Here is an 18,176-nt window from a genome sequence, read left to right on the forward strand (position 1 = left end):
TTATAAACACTTTTGGAATATTGCATTGTATACATATATATTTTAAACAGATTGAGGTTTAATTTTCAGTCATATTATTCCATTGTTTGTAACGTTTCTCTGTCCGTAACATTGGTTTATCTGCTTACCTTACAGTTCAATACGTACACTGTCTTGCTATCATTTTATGTTCCTGGCATTATTTTCCCATCTGTATTTTCTGGTTGGCCATTTTATACATTGTTTTCTCGTAAATCAAACAGATAAGCTTTATTATTGCTGTATTGTTTACAGTGAAACTTACAGAAAACCTAATGTTAAAAGAATGTAAACACTAAGCTAATACTGCAAGGAAAAATAACATTCTACCTCATGTTTGGTTTAAAGCAAGGACGCTTTTCAGTTTTCTCTGCTCTTGTCATTTTATGTGATGACACTAAATTGCTCCCTTCCTTTCATATTCCTAATTAATATTGCTCTTGTTCACATGTACATTGTATTTCTTCTGAATCTATCATTAAACACTTTTCTTTCTGGACATTCTCTCCTTAAAATTTTATAATTTAGTAGTTATTTGTGCTCTCTGTGATTTTGAGAATTTAAAATTTATAAATAAGAACAGTATATTGCTTGAAATGGTTTTGCATATCACAACAAATGTCCAAGGTCAAAAACTTTTAAAAACTTATTACATTAGATAAATGGAAATCATCTTTTCATTCTTTTTCAACTGCATGGAAACATTTAAACTAAAAACTTTTAAATGATATTAATAGAGGAATTCCATGTCAAAGATTAATTTTTAGAGAAGTTCAAGTTCAGATATGGGAGCTACAATGATTTCAAAAGTACAGGCCTCTAAAATATAGTGCAGGAGTGGAAATAAAGTGAAACTACTTCCATCTTGACAGCTCCACATAAGAAAGCTGCCAGACAACATAGTTTTTGGAAATTTTCTGCAAAATCAAAAAGCTGTAAATTGTTTAAATGTTCGTCTGTGGTACGTTTTGAAAGCATTCAATTGCAGTGAGTTGAGTGCATTAAATTCTTCAGTACTGCATACTAGACAACTTAACAGGGTTTGTCTTATTTGTTTTGATAAAACAAAAATAGGTAACATTAAGGTAGCTGTTAGATTAAGCACCCCTTATCTTTTGTGAGTAGGCCTTTTTCACCTCAAATTCAAAGATTCTAATTAGTCTTTCATGAATAATGACAGTAAATTGAGTAAACAATTAAATATATCACATGGATGGTGAAGGTCTGCGGTGTGGTTGATTTTTTGACAAGTTAAATGAACGCAGACAGATGGTCCACAATCTGTACCTCAAAAAAAAAAAAAAAAAGAAAAGGAAGAAGTTGAAAATTTGCAACCCAGCATTTTGCGAAAATGCTGACAGAGTTGCTTTTAAAAGCCATAGTTTATAAGAAAAAGAAAGAATCGATAAAGCACATATTTGTTACCTCTAATGCAATTAAAATTCTTAATTTCTATAGCTCCTTTCCTAGAACACATTTATTTTGACCTTTTCAAAGCAAATAATTAAAAGCACAGAAAACCTAATTATAGACGTCCTGCCTACTGTTTCTGTTCCCACAGATATCCATTAAACATATTGTTTTTTGACATAGATTCTTTTCTTTAAAGTCTTCCTTCTGTTTCTCTCCTCTCAGCTTCTGATGTTTAACAGTTCCCAGTATAATCAACACCAGTGAAAAGATGACTCTGGGATGATGGCCTTAAAGACAAGTTTCAAAGAATTTTGAAGCAAGCAAATAAAAAGAAAAAGTTTAAATAGATTTAGAATCACCCAAAAATTCCCTGCTCAATATCTGTGTTCTTTTGCCTGTTTTAACCTTTCGTTTCTATCTATCTATCTATCTATCTATCTATCTATCTATCTATCTATCTATCTATCTATCTATCTATCTATCTATCTATCTATCTATCTATCGACAAAAGACGAGACAAGGGAGCCAAAAAGGGTTTGGGGCAGCCGCCCATATGAATTAATTGATTTTGTGTACAAATATGTACAGATTGGAGTCCAAAACAGAACTGACTGATGAATTTGAGATTCTGGGTTCTTAAAGTGCGGCAGAGGAAGTGAGGTAATTATGACCGGAACCGGAAGTTACTTCATCGGGCTTATGACCAGAAAGTGACGTCATCTGGACCAGAAGTGATGTTACCTTCTTTTTCTGTCCTGATTAGATCCAGTTTGACTTTTTTCTCAAGACAGTCATGGACACGTTTGTATAAAATCTTCAGTTTTTTTGGAAATCTTTCGCATGAGGTAATTGACCAATGTGTTTCTTGAGAAAAACTGTGTAATTTTATACATTGTTATCACCCCCAATGTAAGTGCTGTGTGCCCATGAACTAGGACGAGACACAGTGAGTATCAGCCTTGGTGGAAACATGAAATGTTTTTCCAGAAAGCTGGGATAAACAAACCAGTTTTTGATGTCATGGATGCATGACTTTCTTCTTGTGTGACTGAATCCAGATGGCAAAACACCTCCAGGGCACTAAACTGTACACTGATACTGAAGGACGTAAGAAATTTGACAAACTAGATGAGATCATTCAGTCCATCAAGTTTGTGAAGGCAGACATATGGCAGCCTGTATCCCCTTCCCATAAACTACAAGAAATGAAAAAAAAAAATCATAGAAAACAGTTTTAAAAGCATAAATTTGTGTTCAGTAAGATAAAAGGTTTAAAGTAAACCTTGGTGTTTTTGAATAAAGTTTGTTAACATCTAAAAATATAGGATCTCAAAGCTAAATTTTATAAACTTTCAAAAATGTTAACATATAAAGACTAATCCATCTATAAAATCTACCATAATGTTAATTATTTTTCTGCAAGTTTTTTTTTTCTTTGAATGAAACCGACAATTACAGTATTGTAAAAGTTGCCTCTATTTTTTGCCTTTGCAAAGCAAAGCTTGGTAAAGTTAGGTTTTTATTGGGGTGGGGGGGATTTTTAAAATTTTTATTGGTCTGGAAATCAAAGAATATTTGTTCCCTAAGGATTATTCCACAGACAAAACCACTGTCTCCTTCTTTGGCTGCCCTTTAACATCTCCTAATCTTCCATGGCTCCTTCTTTTCAACTACCCACACTCTCATCTGCCTTGTCCACTGCCCGTGTGCACAGTCATGTGGCTGGAGCTGCCTGACACCGCTTATTTGGGGTTGGAGGTAATACCATCCTCACTGACTTTTCCCAACTTCAGGTAAAATGATCGTAGTCAGGACTCATACAGGTCGATGTGTTTTAGCAGCAGGTAGTCACCTCTGATGTGCTTGCAGGTAGTACTCACTATTTGTGCCCCCTTTCCATGCTCTACATTTTCCCAAGCTTTTTCACATGTAAACAAAGGTTGCAGATATGATAACAATATATATCCTAATGGCATGAATTTTATTGGTCATGAAACACCATTTATTTTGTGACTTTTTTTGCAAAGAGAAATTGTACGTTTTGCTGGAAACATCATTTTCCTAAACTCTAATGGTAGGTGATTCAGTGGCAGAATTAAAAAAAAAGAAAGTAAAGAAAGAATTTGTGTAATTTGCACAAACTGATGCTTAGAATTTAAGTGCAACTGTCTTATCCTATCTATAAACTTAGACCTGATCCTGAAACTAGGCAATGCTATAAACAAGTAATTAATTTTGTCGAAAGCCATATTTTCCAGAGACTTTAACTTCAGTTGTCAATAAAGTGCACTTTACAAACAACAAAGAATAAAAAATGTATGTTTTCTTAATAGCAGCATTTATTAACTAAAATCTTGATGCCAGTTTGTATGATTAAAGTGGAGGTATCCTTTTGTAAAGTTTTCATTTTTTTTTTATAACTTTTTACATATATAACTAGGCGGATACCCCCTGCTCACTTCACTCACCAACCCTCGTGGCCTGTGCTACACGTCAGCCACTTCGTGTTGTGAATAATGGGGGACACATGTACCAGCATGCCCTTCTCGATCAAACACAGGAAGCTCTACAGTTTACTTGTGACTTTATGTTGTAGGAAGACAAGTAATTAAATCAAGGTAAATAACATTTGATTTGGTTTTTGTATAAGTAACACTAGGGGGCTTCGCCCTCTGCTCGTTTTCCTCACCAAAACCTCAACCCCGCCACCAGTCGTATGAAGACGGGGGCTGAACGCACCCCAAAGAGACTTAGTCTCTCCTCCGAAACCCCACTTAAACGGTGATATAATGGGAAACAAATACAGTTTTTTTTTTACCTCCTTTTTGCTTGATCAGCTGCTGGCTTGCGGCTGCTGCCGTGCCATGTGATCTGCATCTACATTTAAAAGTTTGTACAGCAGCTGTCTTTGTTATCTACTCTTTGTCTTTTATTTCTTGTCCCGGGCGTGGTTTAATGTCTTGGCACAAAGTCTCATCTTGCAGGATGGAAGTTCTTGATATTTTAGTTTACAATTTAAAAACATAATATGAATCTGAAAATCTAACAACATCACATTGAAGTTCAATAAATTCTGAAAAGAATGATACCAAACATATATATGTAGGTTTTAAAATAAGCCAGATTTAAAGCGTGCCAAAAAAATGACATAAAAATGTCACATAGAATCGTTGCACTTTTAGGGTTAGGATTTTATATATATAAAGTAGACTAGCTGTGTAAGCCCATGCTGTAAAAATCCCTGACTCCTAGAAACCCTGTTTTCTGGCACTTCAATCAATCAATCGCATTGGTTATGCGTTAACAGCTAAGCGAGGTTCTCTTTACTTCGCGGTTTCGTTTTGCTGACGTGCTCGCCTCTGTAATCAACATTACATCTTGCCTGAAGAAGGGGCCTAAGTTGCCTTGAAAGCTTGCATATTGTAATCTTTTTAGTTAGCCAATAAAAGGTGTCATTTTGGTTGGCTTTTGTCTGCATTCATAATGGCTAACACAGTACAACACTCTAGTACTATTAACTTGATGTATTCATTTTAGTAATGAAAATATGCTTTTCTTTATAATCATAATATAAATGGTGTGATGTGAGGGACAGTTGTTCAGCAGTTTGGATGGCCTAAAGGCAAAAAAGTCAGGCTGTAGAGTAAGCTCTTTCTTGGTAAGATCATTAGCCTTCAAGATGGGGTCTCTTTTTTAGATGATAAGGACAACATAATTTGTCCCTTCTGATCGGGTAGTTGAGCTTGATAACTGAGCTTTTATAAGAAAAGCAGGACTGGTAAGCTTCTAAGATATATATTCCAATATATATATACATTAAATGAAGAATTGTTATTTAAATATTAAGCTGAAGTGTATGAAAATATACATTTATTTTGTCAGTTAACACTCTCCAGTTATACCAAATGCAGTATTGATGTGTGGTTTAGCAATACTAACTACACTAATTGGTTTTTAGTGATATAGTTAAGTAACTATAACTAAAAGGAAAGCTAAGCCTCGGTCATTTAAGAAAGTGAAGTATTAAAAAGATGTGATACATCAAGAAAAGCAGTGTGTTTAAATTTTACAATTAAAGTGTGGCAGGAAATGTCAATAAAATGTATGCTAGCATTATATGAAAAGAAACACATTCCAATTTGAAAAAAGATATCTACTACAAATATTTGGCAATTAGCAAAAGCTGGGACTTAACTAAAGTCTCTTATTAAAAACAGCTCTAGTACAAGTATGCCACGTCTGCCATTATCTATCCAGTCATTTCTTTTAAACGAAAAAGAAATCCAAATCACAAAAATGGTAGAATTGAAGTCAAAAATCCAAATATTCTAAACACGGATTACCTGATATTATCATATACCTTGGGTATATTCTGGCTTTGCACTGGAAGTGAACTCTACTCTGCCCTGATTTGGCACATACCCCACAACCTGTTACTTTAACTGCAATTTTCCTTTTCTTTTTCAGCCATTTACTTAATCTTTTAAAGTTCCCAAACATCTGGAGTTCAATAAACTTAAGTCAATAACCACTGTCAAAGCAACAGTAGTGTGCCAAGCATACTAAATTGAAATAATTAAAACAACTTGTGTAAAAAAAATGCAAGTAAGCTATAATTGGGTGAAAATACAAAAACAGTCGGTGAGGAAATTATCTCAAGCATTCAAATTCTGACATAAATATGAAAAGGAATACCAGTACTTATAATCTATGGTAAATTCATGCCACACAAGCAGTAGATATCCATCCATCAATCCATTCATTATTTTGGCTGCTTATCCCATTTAGGGTTTGTGGTGTAAACATAAGGATATAATGCCTCATCAGTCTCCCCTACAACAGACCAACAAAGCACATCCTCATCAGCCACATAGCTGTGCGTCCAACCACAGATGATAACTGTCACACGACAAAAAGTCTCAAGCAAACTGCTTAGAGCATTCCAAGGAAATATATAACCAGAGTTTCATTGCTCATCTACAGCTCTTGGGTCACAAACACCTATCACACAGATACTTGATCAGAGCCGAAAGGAATTATTGAATACTTGGTGGACCTTGGAGTTACCTTGAGAAACTGACTGCTGTGTTCATTTCATGTGTTTTTCAGTTGCTGAGCAATGGCTATTAAAGCAGCTGAAATAATTTTTTCAACTGTTAATGAAAATAAAGTTTTATATTATTTAGCACCAAAACCCAGAATTCTTTACTTACTGTATATTCAGATACCTTTTTCATGTTCTATTTGACTTTAGACAGCAGTGACCCACTTCAATGTGGCACCTTTTTTTTGATTGACAGTATCAATGTTGTTTGCTTTTCCCATCTACACCAGTGCATATTTTCATACGCTGAAGTCCTAGAAGATGATGGGGTTGGGCACATTTGTCATAGTCTGTTTAAATCAGTTGCACAATGTTTTGATCAGGCAGGTACCCTGGGTGTGAATTCCACTGCTATTTGTCTTATCTATTGCAGTTTTCATGTTCACTCCATACTAGTTTGGGTTTTTTGTGTTTCCCTACCGTATCCCAAAAGACTTTTGTTTTATGGTAACTCTGAAATCAATCTGCATTATGAAACTGATTTCTGTTTTGCGCTCGTTGCTGTCATATGTTTCGGGAATGAAAATTGAATATATCTTTTCTGAAACTGCTCTTCCTGGTGAAGGTTGCAGTGGCAGCAGCCAAACAGGTCACTCTAGACTTTCCTGGATTACAGCAGAAACCTGTAACAGATTGTATTATGATATTAAGCGTGTCATTTATCTTGGTTTTGCAAGTTTTAGTTGTTTTTTCTGGCACCTCATGACTCGTCAGTAAAGGAAGCAAATTTTTTTTAGGTTCCTTATATTTATGGTAAATTTTTTGGACAATAATTTGTGCAGGAACTGAAACCCTTATGATAAAGAGTAAACCAAGAGGTGTCTTCAGCAAAAATTATCAGAAGGACCTGAAATTGTTCCTGACTCTTCAACCGAGCCCATGGATTCACCCTCTGATGGGATGTCGAGTGCCATTTATGCAGTCTTAAGGTTCTTGATCACAAGTATGATATTTTTGATGTCTAGTTCTTTACCAGTGGTCCCAGCACTCTAAGAGATACTTCCAGAAGGGTAAAAAATAAAAGAAATTAAGAAAATAACACATTTCGGTATCATTTAAGACTATTTCAAGATTTGTGATTACAAATATGGTATCATTTTTTAACCTTTACTAATGATCTTACCAGTGGCATAGCTAGCTTGCTAAAGGCCCTGTGCAGCACCCTGAGGTAGACCCCTCCTCGTGTCTAGCATAACTGTTAGTAATTTATTTGCAACTAGGCCCTAGGGGCCGACTGGGCAGTGGCATCCATGACCACGACACTACTAGATCACACGCTGGTGACAAACACACCGGTTCTCTAAATGGAATTTGTAATAACTTTATTAATCACTTCTAATACAGCAGCTGTAAGTTAGCAAAAATAAAACAAACTGTGGGAATGGAATGTGGAAGGTGTGGGCAGTAGTGGTAGTACATAAATATATCTAAGATGTGGACACGCTTACTTTTCCAAGGCAACTTTGTAAAGGAAGATGATGAAAATGTAATGTAAAGTAGAAATTAGAAACTGTTCTATGCTATAAAATGAAGCAGACATAGCAAGGAGTGTACCATAGATCTCTAAATGATAAGATCTCTCCACCACCTGATTTATCCATTGAATAATCACAGAAAGCTAAAAATCCATTCAGAAAGCTTTGGTAGGATAAATAATGCACAAAATTCAAATAGATAATAATCTAGCCTGGAATGGAAGTTGGATGCTTAGAGATGTGAAACAGCAAAACTAAAGACTGTGCCATGATCCCAAAAAAAGAAAAGAGAAAAGACACAGTATCAGTGAAAATGATTAGAGATCTGATGATACAGTCTATAAAATACAGACTTACAAATACAGCAGCTTTTGCTATTAGCAGTTTCTGTTGTTATCAAACCCTATAAGGTTGCATCTTTCTGCAGATCTTTCCTTGATTTTCTGCCTTTCATTGTTGGTTTTGTACATCAGTTCATTATTTATGGTGCAGCTTTCTATTGCTTGTAAAAACAAACAAATCCAGTAGTCATTGCTATTACTTACTGGACAGGTCTTTGCTTTCAGGTATCATAGTAATAATATCAGAGTCTTATATCAACTGTGTTAAAGTTAATTCAGGTTACTAGTCCAAAATCTTGGGTTTCATATACCATAGGCATAGTTAAACTGTAAATAAGTTGTAGTACAGTAAACTGCTTCTTTGGTCTTAATGATTTTAATGGACAGTTTGGAAGACACAAGCAAAAAACAAGAACGTAGCATCAACTGATGTTAATGTTCATTTCTAAAAGTGAAAGAAAAACAAAACTGACACACTTTAATCATTGTATAGAGCTGTTAACCATCTGTATCTTATTTAACATATAAACGTTTCATAAATGATATGAAATGACATTAACATTTTTATGGAGACATTTATGTATGACTTTTAATTATAATTTATTAATGTAAACGTTATATTTAATACAATGTTTACAGAGTATTCATAGCTGGTTTATAATGGATATCAAAAGTAAAGTATGGCCAGACTATTTCCCACAAGCCTCTTTGGTGCAATAAAATGTTTTTTTTAGATAGATAGATAGATAGATAGATAGATAGATAGATAGATAGATAGATAGATAGATAGATAGATAGATAGATAGATAGATAGATACTTTATTGATCCCAAGGGGAAATTCACATAATCCAGCAGTAGTATACTAATACAAAAAAAAAAAAAAAACATTATTAAATTAAATAGTAATAAAAATGAAAAATGAAAAAAAAAACAAATAAATAAAAAAGCAGACAATAACTTTGAGTAATAATTTTTATTTTATTTCTACAAATTAAAATTCTGGGACTTACATTTAAATGCAATTCCCACAGAATGATTGTCTAAAGTTTTCAAGACTACTAATAAGCAAACAACATGTTATCTTTGTGTGATAAGGTTTTAACAATGGAGTAGCAAGAACGCACTGAAAATCACAAATTGATCTATTTTGCATGAGGGGGGTTATTTTTGAATCTCAGGCTATCAATGCAAATTTTTCCCTCGACTGCTAAACAAACAACATTGAATTTATGCAGCATACATTCAAAGCTCAACTATATACTGAAATGGAATCACAACCCTGGTTTTACATCAGGACTGATGAAATCAACATGTGGGATGGAAGGAACACTGTAAGCCCATCAAAATAAGGACTTTTTTCCAAAAACAAAATAATTTTCTTTTTATGGCTTTCAAAAATTGATCAATAAGTGAAAAAATGTGTAAACAAATAAATATTTATATCCATTGTTACAAATAGAAACAGGAACAATTAAAAGGCTGTCTGGTTTCATAACAGTTGCCTCCTTTAATTTGAGAAAAAGAAGCAATGATTGAAGCAGGAGGACCTTCCAAAATATGGCTTTCTTAGTCCTTAGCGAATTATTCGCAGCAGAAGACTCCATCCTCTTGACAAGTAGGTCCATGAATGAATGACAAGTTCTGGTCTAAGTGCATCTTAAATAGTAGAAAGACCACAATGGATGGGGTTTCTGGAAATGACATCAGAGGTCCTCTGGGGTGTCCTCCTTCACACTAAGGATAAAGAGGGAATAAGGATAAGACAGTGTCCCCGCTCTGTTCTGCCCATTTCTTACTTGGAATAAACCCTCAAAGTGCCCCAATGGCTCGCGTGTCCGACAGCATATTTATATTCTGAACACATTTACATAAACAAATAATTCAGTCATCCATCCATTATTTAGCTTGTTTATTTCCATACTTGGTTATAGTGGCAAAATTCAATCCCAGCATCTAACCAAGATGCAAACAAAAACTGGTACAAAGTGTAGGATACACTCACACACAAATCTACAATCACTAAAAAATAGTTTAGATTAGCTGCAGTTCTTTGGAATATCAGATAAAACTGGACTACCTGGAGAACAGACAGGAACATGTGGAGAACATGCAAACTCACAGTAGTGGATCTGCGATGTGACATATGTAAGTATGGCACCCTAGGAAAAAATAAATAGGGAAATGAATTAATCAAAGCTTCATTTCCAATGTTAAAAAATAGGTGTGTTATTTAAATCTGCAGAAAACAAATTAATTACGTAAAGGAAAATTAAATAAATGTACCTAACAAAGTTATTAATATATCATTCTCACTATAATTTTCACAGAGGCTGTGATACCTAAATAACTAAACAAGAATGTTGGAGTAAAGTTTGGATTGGGGCTGTAAGGGCCTAATACAGTGTGTGTATTAGCCACCTATTGCTTTGTAATACAACCAAGTGTCATGCTGCTTTCTGTATTTTAATATGGCCTAATGTTTCTTAAGGAACTGTTATATATCAGCAACTGAGTAACAGCTGTACTTTGGTGGTCCCCATTGCAAAGGGTTATTAGTTCTGGATACTTGTTAGACACTCAGTGCTATATATAGCTCAAATGCTCTCACATATTGTGCAGAGCTTGAAAGATATTAGTAAATAAACATATGTCTGTTACATTGTCATTTGTTAGATAAAGAACAGTAAACAACAACAAGTTTGTAATATTACTGCTTGGCATGCATATACAGTGGTGTGAAAAACTATTTGCCCCCTTCCTGATTTCTTATTCTTTTGCGTGTTTGTCACACAAAATGTTTCTGATCATCAAACACATTTAACCATTAGTCAAATATAACACAAGTAAACACAAAATGCAGTTTTTAAATGATGGTTTTTATTATTTAGGGAGAAAAAAAAATCCAAACCAAGCCCTGTGTGAAAAAGTAATTGCCCCCTGAACCTAATAACTGGTTGGGCCACCCTTAGCAGCAATAACTGTAATCAAGCATTTGCGATAATTTGCAATGTGTCTTTTACAGCGCTCTGGAGGAATTTTGGCCCACTCATCTTTGCAGAATTGCTGTAATTCAGCTTTATTTGAGGGTTTTCTAGCATGAACCGCCTTTTTAAGGTCATGCCATAGCATCTCAATTGGATTCAGGTCAGGACTTTGACTAGGCCGCTCCAAAGTCTTCATTTTGTTTTTCTTCAGCCATTCAGAGGTGGATTTGCTGGTGTGTTTTGGGTCATTGTCCTGTTGCAGCACCCAAGAACGCTTCAGCTTGAGTTGACGAACAGATGGCCGGACATTCTCCTTCAGGATTTTTTGGTAGACAGTAGAATTCATAGTTCCATCTATCACAGCAAGCCTTCCAGGTCCTGAAGCAGCAAAACAACCCCAGACCATCACACTACCACCACCATATTTTACTGTTGGTATGATGTTCTTTTTCTGAAATGCTGTGTTCCTTTTACGCCAGATGTAACGGGACATTTGCCTTCCAAAAAGTTCAACTTTTGTCTCATCGGTCCACAAGGTCTTTTCCCAAAAGTCTTGGCAATCATTGAGATGTTTCTTAGCAAAATTGAGACGAGCCCTAATGTTCTTTTTGCTTAACAGTGGTTTGCGTCTTGGAAATCTTCCATGCAGGCCGTTTTTGCCCATTCTCTTTCTTATGGTGGAGTCGTGAACACTGACCTTAATTGAGGCAAGTGAGACCTGCAGTTCTTTAGACGTTGTCCTGGGGTCTTTGTGACCTCTCGGATGAGTCGTCTCTGTGCTCTTGGGGTAATTTTGGTCGGCCGGCCACTCCTGGGAAGGTTCACCACTGTTCCATGTTTTTGCCATTTGTGGATAATGGCTCTCACTGTGGTTCGCTGGAGTCCCAAAGCTTTAGAAATGGCTTTATAACCTTTACCAGACTGATAGATCTCAATTACTTCTGTTCTCATTTGTTCCTGAATTTCTTTGGATCTTGGCATGATGTCTAGCTTTTGAGGTGCTTTTGGTCTACTTCTCTGTGTCAGGCAGCTCCTATTTAAGTGATTTCTTGATTGAAACAGGTGTGGCAGTAATCAGGCCTGAGGGTGGCTACGGAAATTGAACTCAGGTGTGATACACCACAGTTAGGTTATTTTTTAACAAGGGGGCAATTACTTTTTCACACAGGGCCATGTAGGTTTGGATTTTTTTTCTCGCTAAATAATTAAAACAATCATTTAAAAACTGCATTTTGTGTTTACTTGTGTTATATTTGACTAATGGTTAAATGTGTTTGATGGTCAGAAACATTTTGTGTGACAAACATGCAAAAGAATAAGAAATCAGGAAGGGGGCAAATAGTTTTTCACACCACTGTAGTTTATTCCCACTCTACTTGTTCCCATGCTCAGTTTCAGGCCTGGGCGAACTTCTCAGCGGACAGTGTATACATGCTTTAAGTTTGCATGGAGTAGGTTCAGTGATGAAATGGCTGATAGTTTTCTTGTGTCTACTACTGCTATGTTATGCTCTGTCTCTCTGCTTTTATTTTACTAAAATAAGCGAGTACAGAAAATGACTGCATGAATGAATGAATGTGTGTATCGATTTTGATTTTGTTAAATAAACAGTAAAACTAAATCAAACATAAGGTTATTTTAGTATTAAAAGCGTTGCTAAATGCAGGTTATTTTCCAGAAGTACTGTAGATGCATAACATAAAATTACAACCTGTCAGTCTATGTTCAGTTACAGCCCTTGCTTATTTTTCTTAAGTAAATGCAGAGTAATGAAAAACCTAATATTTTGCTCGTTTCTACATAAGAAAATATGTTTGACACATTCTCAGCAGTTGCAATAGTTATTTGATAAGCAGCTTGATCTTAAACTTGTAAGGCTTTGACTGGTGAGTCTTGTGGGATTAATTTGCTCTGATTGTTCTTTTTGTACAACAGCATTACTGATAAAAGAATGTGGTGCGTAAAAATTATATTGTGAGCCTTTGATCAAAAATGGAATGCAGCATTGTAATTTGTTGTTCAGTAGGCCATACATGCATATATAGCACCAGTAAAAAGCCCCCGACTCCCACCAAACACAGTCTACCTTATGCTGCTGTCTTTTTTTTATCAAGGTTTTTTCCTTATTCTGATACATGCATCTGGTCATATATATATATATATATATATTATAGACCACCAGGCTGGCGTGGGACACAAGTGCAAGGCACACACTGATTTTTATTTTTTCTTTTCCCTTGTGGGAAGTGTCTTCCCCATCTCCCACAAGCACAGCAACACAGTTCAAGCACAGCACAATGCACAAACAATGTCTTCCTTCACTCTTTTCTTCTCCTCTACTGCTCTGGTCAAGCTTTGTCTCTCTCCTCCCATCTCTGGCTCCCCAAGAAGTGGCTGCTGGCTCCTTTTATACAGAACCCAGAATTGCTCCAGGTGCTTGATTACTCATTTCTAGCAGCACTTCCGGGTGTGCTAGAAGAACTGTATAACTGTCCATATGGTCTCAGCAGCTTCTGCTGCAGCACCCCCTGGTGGTGCCTGTGGATCTCAACAGAGCTACACCATACTCCAACTCCCATGAAGCCCTGCGGGAGTCTGATGCACCACAGTTCTCCCAGCGTGGAGGCGTCCCAATTCTGCAATGGTCCTGGCCGCATGCTACAATATATATATATATATTTATATGTATCACGATAGATAGATAGATAGATAGATAGATAGATAGATAGATAGATAGATAGATAGATAGATAGATAGATAGATAGATAGATAGATTATACAGTACATGCATGCATATAGATATATATATATATATATATATATATATATAAACTAACAAAATACCCGAGCTTCACAGCGGAGAAGTAGTGTGTTAAAGAAGTTATGAAAAAGAAAAGGAAAAATTTTAAAAATAACGTAATATGATTGTTAATGTAATTGTTTTGTCATTGATATGAGTGTTGCTGTCATATCTATATATATATATATATATATATATATATATATATACAGTATATATATATATATATATATATATATATAGCAAAATACCCGAGCTTGGCAGCGGAGAAGTAAAAAGAAAAGGAAACATTTTAATAATAACGTAACATGATTGACAATGTAATTGTTTTGTCATTATCATGAGTGTTGCTGGCATATATATATATATATATACACAGTATATATATATATATATGTGTGTACATATATACACACACACATATACTATGGGGTGCCAAACAGGCAAATACATTGATTTTCTGAATATATAAAGTCGGCGTCAGAATATATAAAGTCAAAACTTGAATATATAAAGTCAGCGCTGGAAAATATAAAGTCAAAACTTGAATATATAAAGTCAGCGCTGGAATATATAAAGTGAAAACTTGAATATATAAAGTCATTCCCTCATATATAAAGTCAAAACTTGAATATATAAAGTCAGCGTCGCTATATATAAAGTCAGCGCTGGAATATATAAACTCAGAACCTGAATATTTAAAGTCAGCGTCGGAATTTATAAATTCATTCCTGATTATATAAAGTCAACATCGGAGTATATAAACTCATTCCTGAATATATAAAGTCAAAGTCAAAATATATTGATTGAAACGACTCTGAACTGAACTAAGTTAACAAAAACGTATTCAGAAAAATAAATTAAAAAAACACTATTTGGTTAATGTTTTGAAAATGATGCATGTGCCCTGCCCAGGACTGGTTCCTGCCTTGCGGCCAGTGTTGGCTGGGATTGGATCCAGCAGACCCCCGTGACCCTGTGGTCGGATTGAACGGGTTGGATATTCCAGTGTTGACTTTGTATATTCCGATGCTGACTTTATATATTGAAGTTTTGACTTTATATATTCCAGCGCTGACTTTATATATTCAAGTTTTGACTTTATTTATTCAGAAACAAGTTTTGACTTTATATATACCGACGCTGACTTTATATATTCAAGTTTTGACTTTATTTATTCGGGAATGACTTCATATATACAAGTTTTGACTTTATATAGTTAAATTTAGTCATCATTGCATAACTTTTTCTCTACCATAGAAATTTAAAGACTAAATTCAACTTCCATTCCTACCAAAGATATTTCTGGCGACTAAATAGAACCTACTTATATCCAAATTCGAGCTATTGAGCTGTCGCCTGCCTGCCTGAATAAGTCACCCTCGCTTCACTCTTACTTTTTTACCGTTCATTTAATCATGGCTAGTGGCGGAAAAATTATAAAATGGAAGGAAGATTACACTGAGTATGGCTTTACCAAAACAATTATTGATGGCAAATCGATTATTCATAAAGCTTCAATTGGTGATCTGTTTTTCTGTGTTAACCTCATATTTTTTCATACTTCTTCTCAAACCAAGGGGGTGCGAGGGTAAAATGAATCGGGAAGCGCTGATCAATGTAATCGGTGTACCAGGAAATCATGCATTGACAGAAGTTCCTCTTTGCTTGGAATTGAAAGTGTGATTAAATGCATTATTTTTTAACGCGTTATGGAGCACATGCATCGAAGCTTCTCAGCTGTGCTAAGAAAAGGAAACATTTTAAAAATAACGTAACACGATTGTCAATGTAACCTTTTGTAAGTAGTGCCTGGAGGATTCAGTGTGGAGAAACTCTAGAGACAGCGTATGTATTAACTTGTGGATTTTTCTGTGAGTATTTGGTGGCAGCGTCACAAAGTTGGTTCCTCAAGACGGCGTTAGCTGCAGAGCTCAGCTCACAGCGAAATGAGGTGAATGGGAGGGGAGATGATGACGTGACTCCCCCACCTGCCTTAACTGTTAATCCCCCACAAACACAGTCTCTCGGAATTTGCATAAGCACAGCCTTTCACCTGAAATTTTAACTTAGTTACAAAGTGATCAAAACTCTCGTTCGTATCCTGCGTCCTCTCATTAAACTTGTATCCCGCATTACCCGTGGGCATGACAAACGCCAGCGGCAGCCTGTCTATGAACTTAATTTAAACTTTAGGTTTACACTGTGCTTTGTTTCCAAAGTAGCAGCACTCATGAATATGATAGTATATGTCACTCGTTCGCTTCTTATTGTTTCGCTACCTTCTCAATTACAAAGTATATAATGCATGTTTTCTTCAGCGCTTTTTGGAGCTCTTCCTGGTTTTCTACGTACTGCGTTGATAGTCAGTTCACGTGATTACGTGGGAGGCGTGATGATGTCACACGAAACTCCGCCCCCCACGGCTTTCGAGATAAACTCCATTACAGTCAACCCTCGTTTATCGCGGTTAATCCGTTCCAGACTCTGCCGCGATAAATGAATTTCCGCGAAGTAGGATTCTTTATTTATAAATCGAATATTTTCGCAGTTAGAGCATAGAAAACCTGTTTATGACCTTCTAAATACAGTAATCCCTCCTCGATCGCGGAGGTTGCAAACAAAACAAGCGCCACGCGGGAAGCATATCTTATAGCATTGAGGAGTTTTAGTTAATATGTAATACATGCTCTGATTGGGTAGCTTCTAAGCCATCCGCCAATAGCGTCCCTTGTATGAAATCAACTGGGCAATCAAACTGAGGAAGCATGTAACCTAAATTAAATTGTCCGCAGAAAGCGGCGAACCAGCAAAAAATCCGTGATATATATTTAGATGTGCTTACATTTAAAATCCGCGATAGAGTGAAGCCGCGAAAGTCGAAGCGCGATATAGCGAGGGATTACTGTACAGTAAATGGAGAAAAATAGCTTCCAGTTATGACCATTACGCGTAGAATTTCAAAATGAAACCTGCCCAACTTTTGTAAGGAAGCTATAAGGAATGAGCCTGCCAAATTTCAGCCTTCTACCTACACGGGAACTTGGAGAATTAGTGATGAGTCAGTGAGTCAGTCAGTCAGTGAGGGCTTTGCCTTTTATTAGTGTATATATATATGCATGGGAGGCAGCTAAAGGGCTTGAATGAGGGCAATTCCGAATCTGACCGGGATGTGGCAGAGCGCACTGATTCTTTTTCTTTTTTCCCTGCAGACCATTCACTGGAAATTCTACCTGGACCTGGTGACATCATTTCCGGGGGCGAACCTATAGATGAAGACCTTTCCAGTTCCGGCCCCTTGATGTCATGTCCGGGCCCAAGCCTATGGTTGAAGACCCTTCTGATCCCGGCCCCTTTGACGTCACTTCCTATCCTGACCTTTAAAAGCCTCCACCTTTCCCCTACTCCCTCAGTTCTGTTTTGGACTCGGATTTGTGCACACCAATGCTATCTTTTTTATTTGCAATTTTGCAGCCAGTAAAATAATAAACGAGTGGCTGCCCCAAACCTTGCTATGGCTCGTGATCAAAATTGTGACTATATATATATATAAATGTGTGTGTATGCATTTGTGTGTAAAATATGAGTACACTGCATATATAACATACATTATACAAGTCATTCAAATAATGGGTAGTATACATTTTTAATAAGCAGATGAACCTGGAAGTAAAATCCGTTTTCCTCAGTATGATTTAGTCTTATAAAGCACATTTTCCTTTTGGCAAACTCACTAAACTAAAACAACCATGCAGTGTATAGGTGCAGATATACACAGTATCAATATCTGCAAAAACAGTGTTCATAAAGCTCTGTCAATGTTTGGGATTCCGAAGGATGTGCTAATTATGGTAATGTAAGTAAATGGTGACATGAAAAAAATTAAGGTAACATGAGTCATCTTTTAAATGCTGTACATGCTAAAGAACATTTAGAACCAGTAATCCCATCGCAAGTTTGCATTTGAAAACAAGCTACTTTCTTATTACATTATGTGGGACATACAGTAAGTGCCAGTTGTCATTCTTCCAAAAATCTGT

This window comes from Polypterus senegalus, chromosome 2 (genome assembly GCF_016835505.1).
Source record: "Polypterus senegalus isolate Bchr_013 chromosome 2, ASM1683550v1, whole genome shotgun sequence".
Taxonomy (NCBI): domain Eukaryota; kingdom Metazoa; phylum Chordata; class Cladistia; order Polypteriformes; family Polypteridae; genus Polypterus; species Polypterus senegalus.